At 44.4% G+C, this 6,762-nt stretch overlaps 1 pseudogene across 1 annotated transcript in view; it reads left to right on the forward strand.

Moving 5' to 3' along the window:
* The window catches only part of LOC311123759 (atrial natriuretic peptide receptor 1-like), a 44,478-nt pseudogene extending 37,716 nt beyond the window's left edge, over window positions 1-6,762 (forward strand). The window contains exons 12-22 of the transcript XR_014615281.1: window positions 112-216; window positions 358-429; window positions 663-822; window positions 985-1,140; window positions 3,859-4,027; window positions 4,319-4,465; window positions 4,583-4,706; window positions 4,818-4,886; window positions 5,014-5,188; window positions 5,284-5,382; window positions 5,519-6,762. The product of XR_014615281.1 is annotated as an atrial natriuretic peptide receptor 1-like (transcript). The remainder of the gene's footprint in view (window positions 1-111; window positions 217-357; window positions 430-662; window positions 823-984; window positions 1,141-3,858; window positions 4,028-4,318; window positions 4,466-4,582; window positions 4,707-4,817; window positions 4,887-5,013; window positions 5,189-5,283; window positions 5,383-5,518) is intronic.

The following is a 6,762-nucleotide window of genomic DNA, read 5'->3' on the forward strand; positions in this document are numbered from 1 at the left end:
CCATGAGGTTGTACTGTGATGTGTTTATACTCCAGAATGCATATGTGCATCAGAGAATAGCTCTGTCCCTAAATGTGTAAGTCACATGGTGCCCTTTCCTTCCCTCTCCAGATGCGTGATATTCAGAATGAGCACCTGACCCGCTTCATCGGAGCCTGTATTGACCCCCCCAACATCTGCATCATCACAGAGTACTGCCCTCGGGGTAGCCTGCAGGTAGCCACCCCTCACCACAACTCCACTATAAGATGGAACACTGACCCATTAGAAGTCTATGGGCAACATTTTCCTTGTCTAAACGCGGTGTGTGTGTGTGTGTGTATGCATATGCGTGCATGTGTGTGTTTCATCCTTCAGGACATCATGGAAAACGAGAGCATCACACTGGATTGGATGTTCAGATACTCTTTAATCAACGACATTGTCAAGGTAACCACTGCTATACACACTCTCCTGGTTATCTTTCCATGTGTCACCTTCAATCGACTTGAGAAAACACATTGGCATCATTCAACAAGTGAATGTCCATATGCTTTGCCAAACATTTTTAGACTAAAGCTCATTATGAATAACTAATTTATCTCTAATCTCTCCTTTTGACTATCCCTCTCTTCTCTTTCTATATTTTACCCTCTATCCCTCCCTCCCCCTCTCCTTACCAGGGCATGGCTTTCCTCCACAACAGTGTCATCGTCTCCCACGGCAACCTGAAGTCGTCCAACTGCGTGGTGGATAACCGCTTTGTGCTGAAGATCACCGACTACGGCCTGTCCAGCTTCCGCACAGAGAGCAACAAAGACGATGCCCATGCTTACTATGCCCGTGAGTCACCTGGCTCTGCAGGAAATTGCCCTTTAGACACAGATCTAGGATCAGCTTAATCTGCTCAAATCCTTACCTTAACCATAAGAGGGTGAAATACGAAACAGTGTCTTTAGGCAACTTAATTCTACTCTTAGTCAATTTGTCCATCTATGTGTGTAGGAAAGCTGTGGATGGCCCCAGAGCTTCTGAGGTTGGAGAGTCCCCCTCCATGTGGCACCCAGAAGGGGGACGTCTATAGCTTTGGCATCATTCTCCAGGAGGTGGCGCTACGCCACGGAGCGTTCTATCTGGAGGGGGAGCCCCTCAGCCCCAAAGGTAACACACACATACACACACACTCTCTCTTTCTACATAACAGACATTTGTGACCGACCGGCTCGATTCGATCCTGTGTAACAAAATTTGACATTTTGTTTTTTACATTGGATAAAAGTAGAGACTCAGAGCTAGAAAAATGTATATAACACACTGCAGTTGAGGAACAATGGGAAAGGTGTACACCAACTAACCAACTAGGTTCAATGTTAGCTAGCTAGCTAACATTAGGCTATAACTAGCAATGCAAATTGATTTTCTGAGATACAAATAATATTACTACACAGATCATGTGGTCCTCTGTAGCTCAGCTGGTAGAGCACGGCGCTTGTAACGCCAAGGTAGTGGGTTCGATCCCCGGGACCACCCATACACAAAAATGTATGCACGCACGACTGTAAGTCGCTTTGGATAAAAGCGTCTGCTAAATGGCATATTATTATTATTATTATTATATACACGTAATGTTAGCTAGTTTCCTGAAACGAGTCACATTTGTGCTCTCATACACTTTTGGTCATAAGCACACTTATTTGCACATAAACACAGATGTATTATAAAAGAAAGCGATAATACCATTGTTGCTGAGCAAATTATACCCCAGATTGTGTCCAAGATAAACAGTGTTTGTTTGATTCTTCCATCAAAAGCAAAACAAATAAACCTAACAAGCCTCCTTCCCGTCAAGGCTCTGTGGTCTTTGCTGACTGAATTATTGCCGAGGAGCAAAGGCAATTAGAGCAACTCAAAACAAAAGCTGTTATTCTTCACATTGCACCCGCAAGTCTGATGACTCAGGAAAAGCTCTGTAGAAAACACAAACCTATCAAAAAACACATAACAGCTCCAGTGACTCAACAAAGCTACAGTATGTCTTTACATTTTACTCCATGTGAACATCTGTATTCTTTATATTTCAAGGTTCCTCCTTGACTCTGCTCACAAAGAAACATGACATCAAATTCAACAAACGAAGTGTAGACCCCCAGATAATGACACAACCCAATGGTCATTTGAGAGCTACTGACCAATATGCCACAATGTTAAAATGGAGACATGTAAAAGTTTTGCAATTGCAACCATTTGGCAACTTAAACTAGGGAAAGTTCATGAATTTGTCAAACACGCTCCCAAAAGTGACAGAGTTGTTGCCTCCTTTTCTATTTTCTCACTCAGCCCCTCTTGCACCACACTTACTACCCTTTAGCCTACTGTAAAGATATGGTGGACGAGAGCTAATGTCCCTCTCTGCTTTCTATTAAGGATAGTTAAACGCGCGCAAACACTTGTAGGGACAAACACACACTCAGATGCTTTATTTAACACACACAAATATTCCTTCCACTGTTTTCTGTGTCTCTGGCTTGGAGTAAAGCAACACACTTTTAATAAAACATCAGATTGTAAGTACACAACTGCAACCAAGATATTTCCTTTTCATTTGAGCAGGGGTGTGTGATTCTTTAGAATTGTAGTTAGTTTGGGAACTACAATCTGTCCTATCTTCCTTCTCTAGGAAATTTTAAAAGAAAGAGAAGATGGATTTCTACGGATCAGCAATAACAACTGCTGTTGTGCTCCAAGTCAAGCCTCTTTCACAATGTGTTGAGGAGAAAACCTTGCTGTCACCCATGTCTGCCAACCACCACTGATCAGTGGATTTGTTTTTTTCCTGAACCATAATTGCATGAAAATGTGCAAAATGTTAGAAGATTGAATGTGATTGTGGTCGATTGCAAGAGTAGTGTACTGAGAGAGAAGAAAGTGTTTGTATTTGCTCATCAGAGTGTAACACTTTGTATTGGCAGACAGCAGCTGTTGTGTGACAGAAAGAAAATGAACTGAATTAGAACCAGAGCATGCCATTTATGTCACTGAAACCACTTTATGGTCTTAACTCAATTAGGCTGCATGGACTGATGTTGGGTCTATACGCGTGTGTGTGTGTGTGTGTGTGTGTGTGTGTGTGTGTGCGTGCGTGTGCTTGCATGCTTAATTTTTTTCCTGAGTGAGGGCAGAAATAGGGGAAGAGGGTGAGAAATGATAAAAGTGTGAACGAGAGGATAGAATAAATTGGGAGGGAGAGATAATGGAAAGATTGTGAAAGCATAGATATGAACACAATGGAAAGGAAATTGGACTGGAATCTCTGAGAAGATGAAAGCGGAAGGAATGACACTAGATAGAAAATATGACATTTCACCATCTATAGGAATGCTTTATACACTGAAAACATTAAGAACTCCTTCCTAATATTGAGCCTCAATTCGTCGGGGCATGGACTCTACAAGGTGTCGAAAGCGTTCCACAGGGATGCTGGCCCATCTTGACTCCAATGCTTCCCACAGTTGTTTCAAGTTAGCTGGATGTCCTTTGAGTGGTGGACCATTCTTGATACACACGGGAAACTGTTGAGCGTGAAAAACCCAGCAGCGTTGCAGTTCTTGACACAAACCGGTGCGCCTGGCACCTACTACCAAACCCTGTTCAAAGGCACTTAAATATTTTGTCTTGCCCATTCACCCTCTGAATGGCACACATACACAATCCATGTCTCAATTGTCTCAATGCTTAAAATCCTTCTTTAACCTGTCTCCTCCCCTTCATCTACACTGATTTTGAAGTGGATTTAACAAGTGACATCAATAAGGGATTCACCTGGTCAGTCTATGTCATGGAAAGAGCATAATGTTTTGTACACTCCCCTTCTTCCTCTAGAAATTATGGACCGGGTGGCTCTGGGTGAGTGGCCGTGCCTGCGGCCTGCAGTCAACCCTCAGATCCACAGCCAGGAGCTGGGCCAACTCATGCAGCGCTGCTGGGCAGAGGAGCCCACCGAGAGGCCCGAGTTCAACCACATTAAACTGCTGCTGCGCAAACAGAACAGGTGGGTGTAGGGGGGTGGAAGTGGGGAGAGTTAGTGAGTGTTCGTTGATGTCATTAATGTCTGTGGGTCTCATTTTACATTTACCTTTTAGTTATTTAGCAGACGCTCCAGAGCGACTTACTGTTAGTGAGTGCATACATTTTTCATACTGGCCCCTCGTGGGAATCGAACCCACAACTCTGGCGTTGCAAGCGCCATGCTCTACCAACTGAGCTACTCCAAAAAAAGAGTATGACTATATCTGTGTGTGTGCGTGTGTGTGTGTGTGTGTGCGTGTGTGTGTGTGTGTAGGGAGTGCAGCACTAACATCCTGGATAACCTGCTGTCCCGTATGGAGCAGTATGCTAACAACCTGGAGGAGCTGGTGGAGGAGAGAACCCAGGCCTACCACGAGGAGAAACGCAAGGCTGAGGCCCTGCTCTACCAGATACTACCACAGTGAGTCAATACTATACACAAACACACACACACACACACAAACACACACACAGTAAGTCAATGCTATACACACACACAAACACACACAGTGCGTAATGTTACCGTCTGTACCTGCAGTTCAGTGGCAGAGCAGCTAAAGAGAGGGGAGACGGTGCAGGCCGAGGCCTTTGATTCAGTCACCATCTACTTCAGTGACATTGTGGGCTTCACAGCCATATCAGCTGAGAGCACACCAATGCAGGTGAGAGAGCACGAGCACATTGTGACAAGTTACAAAGATAGACCTTACAAGGGAGGCCATAGTCAAACCCAACAATTCCCATTCTGCTCTAAAGTTGTTTTGCCCCATTAGGTTGTGACCCTGCTCAATGACCTCTACACCTGTTTCGATGCCATCATTGACAACTTTGATGTTTACAAGGTAACATTATATTTCACATCAATGTGCAGATGAAGGAAAGGATAAGAGGAGAGGAAGCCGCTATTGAGATGCTCCATTAGGACACACACTGACCTCCCTGCCCCTGCTGTCTCTGTGGCGCCCCCAGGTGGAGACCATCGGCGATGCCTACATGGTGGTGTCCGGCCTGCCGGTGAGGAACGGGAAGCTACACGGCCGAGAGATCGCCCGCATGGCCCTGGCTCTGCTCAATGCCGTACACACCTTCAAAATACGCCACCGGCCTGACCAGCAGCTCAAACTGCGCATCGGCATCCACAGCGGTGAGCGGCACGCGATGGTCACATACTAACAGACACAGTGATGATATACCAATTTCAGTTGTGTGATTGACCAATTCACTCCACTCTATATTCAGGCCCAGTGTGTGCAGGAGTGGTGGGGCTGAAGATGCCACGGTACTGTCTGTTTGGAGACACAGTCAACACCTCTTCACGACTGGAGTCCAATGGAGAAGGTAAGCCGCCAATAGTCATACAACATGTGGGTTTTAAATCAGGGATTCAAGTTCCACAGTCCCGCTGGTTTTCATATCTCTGTGATAGTTAATTGATTGATGAATGATTGCTCCCCTCACCTTCTCTCCCTCACAGCGCTGAAGATCCATGTGTCTGCGGCCACGCGTGACGTCCTGCAGGAGTTCAACTGCTTCCAGCTGGAGCTGAGAGGAGACGTGGAGATGAAGGGGAAGGGGAAAATGACCACCTACTGGCTACTGGGAGAGAGCAAGAGCAACGAGTCAACGAGCTAAGGGGACGAGCCAAGGGAAGGAGGGCAGGAGGCCAGGAAACCATCAGTCAGGAGGATAGGGATGAAGGTCATGAATGAAGAAGTGGTAGAGGCAAACGTCAGCAAATAATGGGAACCACTGATTGAAGTTCTGGAGCAAGTGAACAAATGAAGAGGCCTGGTGAATGAATGAGGGGGGGAGGAAGATGAGGAAGAGGACAAGAAAGGAGGAGAAGGAGGATGTGGAGAACTTTCTTCACTTTATCCCTCCTGCACTCGAACATCTAGATTCTAAGGACATATAGAAAGCTACATGCTCTGAGAGTGTGTGTGTGATGTTCTGTGTATAAGTTTGTCCAGTTTTATTTCGATGTTGGAGGTTTTGGATGCAACACCGATGGTATTTTAGATTGGATGAAAAGAAATTGGTTCACAAACAAACCTTTACAGGAGGTTGTGGATATTGCCACCGGGTGGTCACATTATGTAACTGTTTTTAAAATATTTTATGAGTACACTGGGCACAGAAGTCAGTTCAACGTCTAGTTATGATTTAAATGTGGTTGAGTTGTCAACTAATGTGAATTCAATGTGAAGTCAGCAACAAATGTCACTGTGTCATTGGATTTAGGTTAAGAGTTGGGTGAAAAAAATACGAAATGCCCTTACATTGATTACTTTTTGCAAATCCAATCAGTTTTCCACGTTGATTCAACATCAACACATACATGTTTGGGGTTGAAATGACATGGAAATTACGTTCAAACTGCTGTTGGCCAGTGGGATTTATCATTTGATTAATTTCCATGGTAGTGTTTGTGATCATGTATCCCCAGATCCCAACCACAATTCCTGAGCCTACTCTGGAGTTGAAATTACTTGTGTTATATGTGTGTGTGTGTTTCTAATGTCTCATATCAGTGTATATGATTTGTCTGTTTACAGTCATATCAGTCTTATTATTTTGTACAATACAGATGTTGTTTATTTCTCAATAGATTACTTTTCTATGGCCTAAAGGGCAATTCACAGAAATGCACTTAACAAACATCCTCTTACTCTGGTGAAATAAAGTCAAGCATCCCACTTCTTTGGCACCATATACAAT

The sequence above is a fragment of the Coregonus lavaretus genome (assembly GCF_964263955.1).
Source record: "Coregonus lavaretus genome assembly, chromosome: 3".
NCBI classification, from domain to species: domain Eukaryota; kingdom Metazoa; phylum Chordata; class Actinopteri; order Salmoniformes; family Salmonidae; genus Coregonus; species Coregonus lavaretus.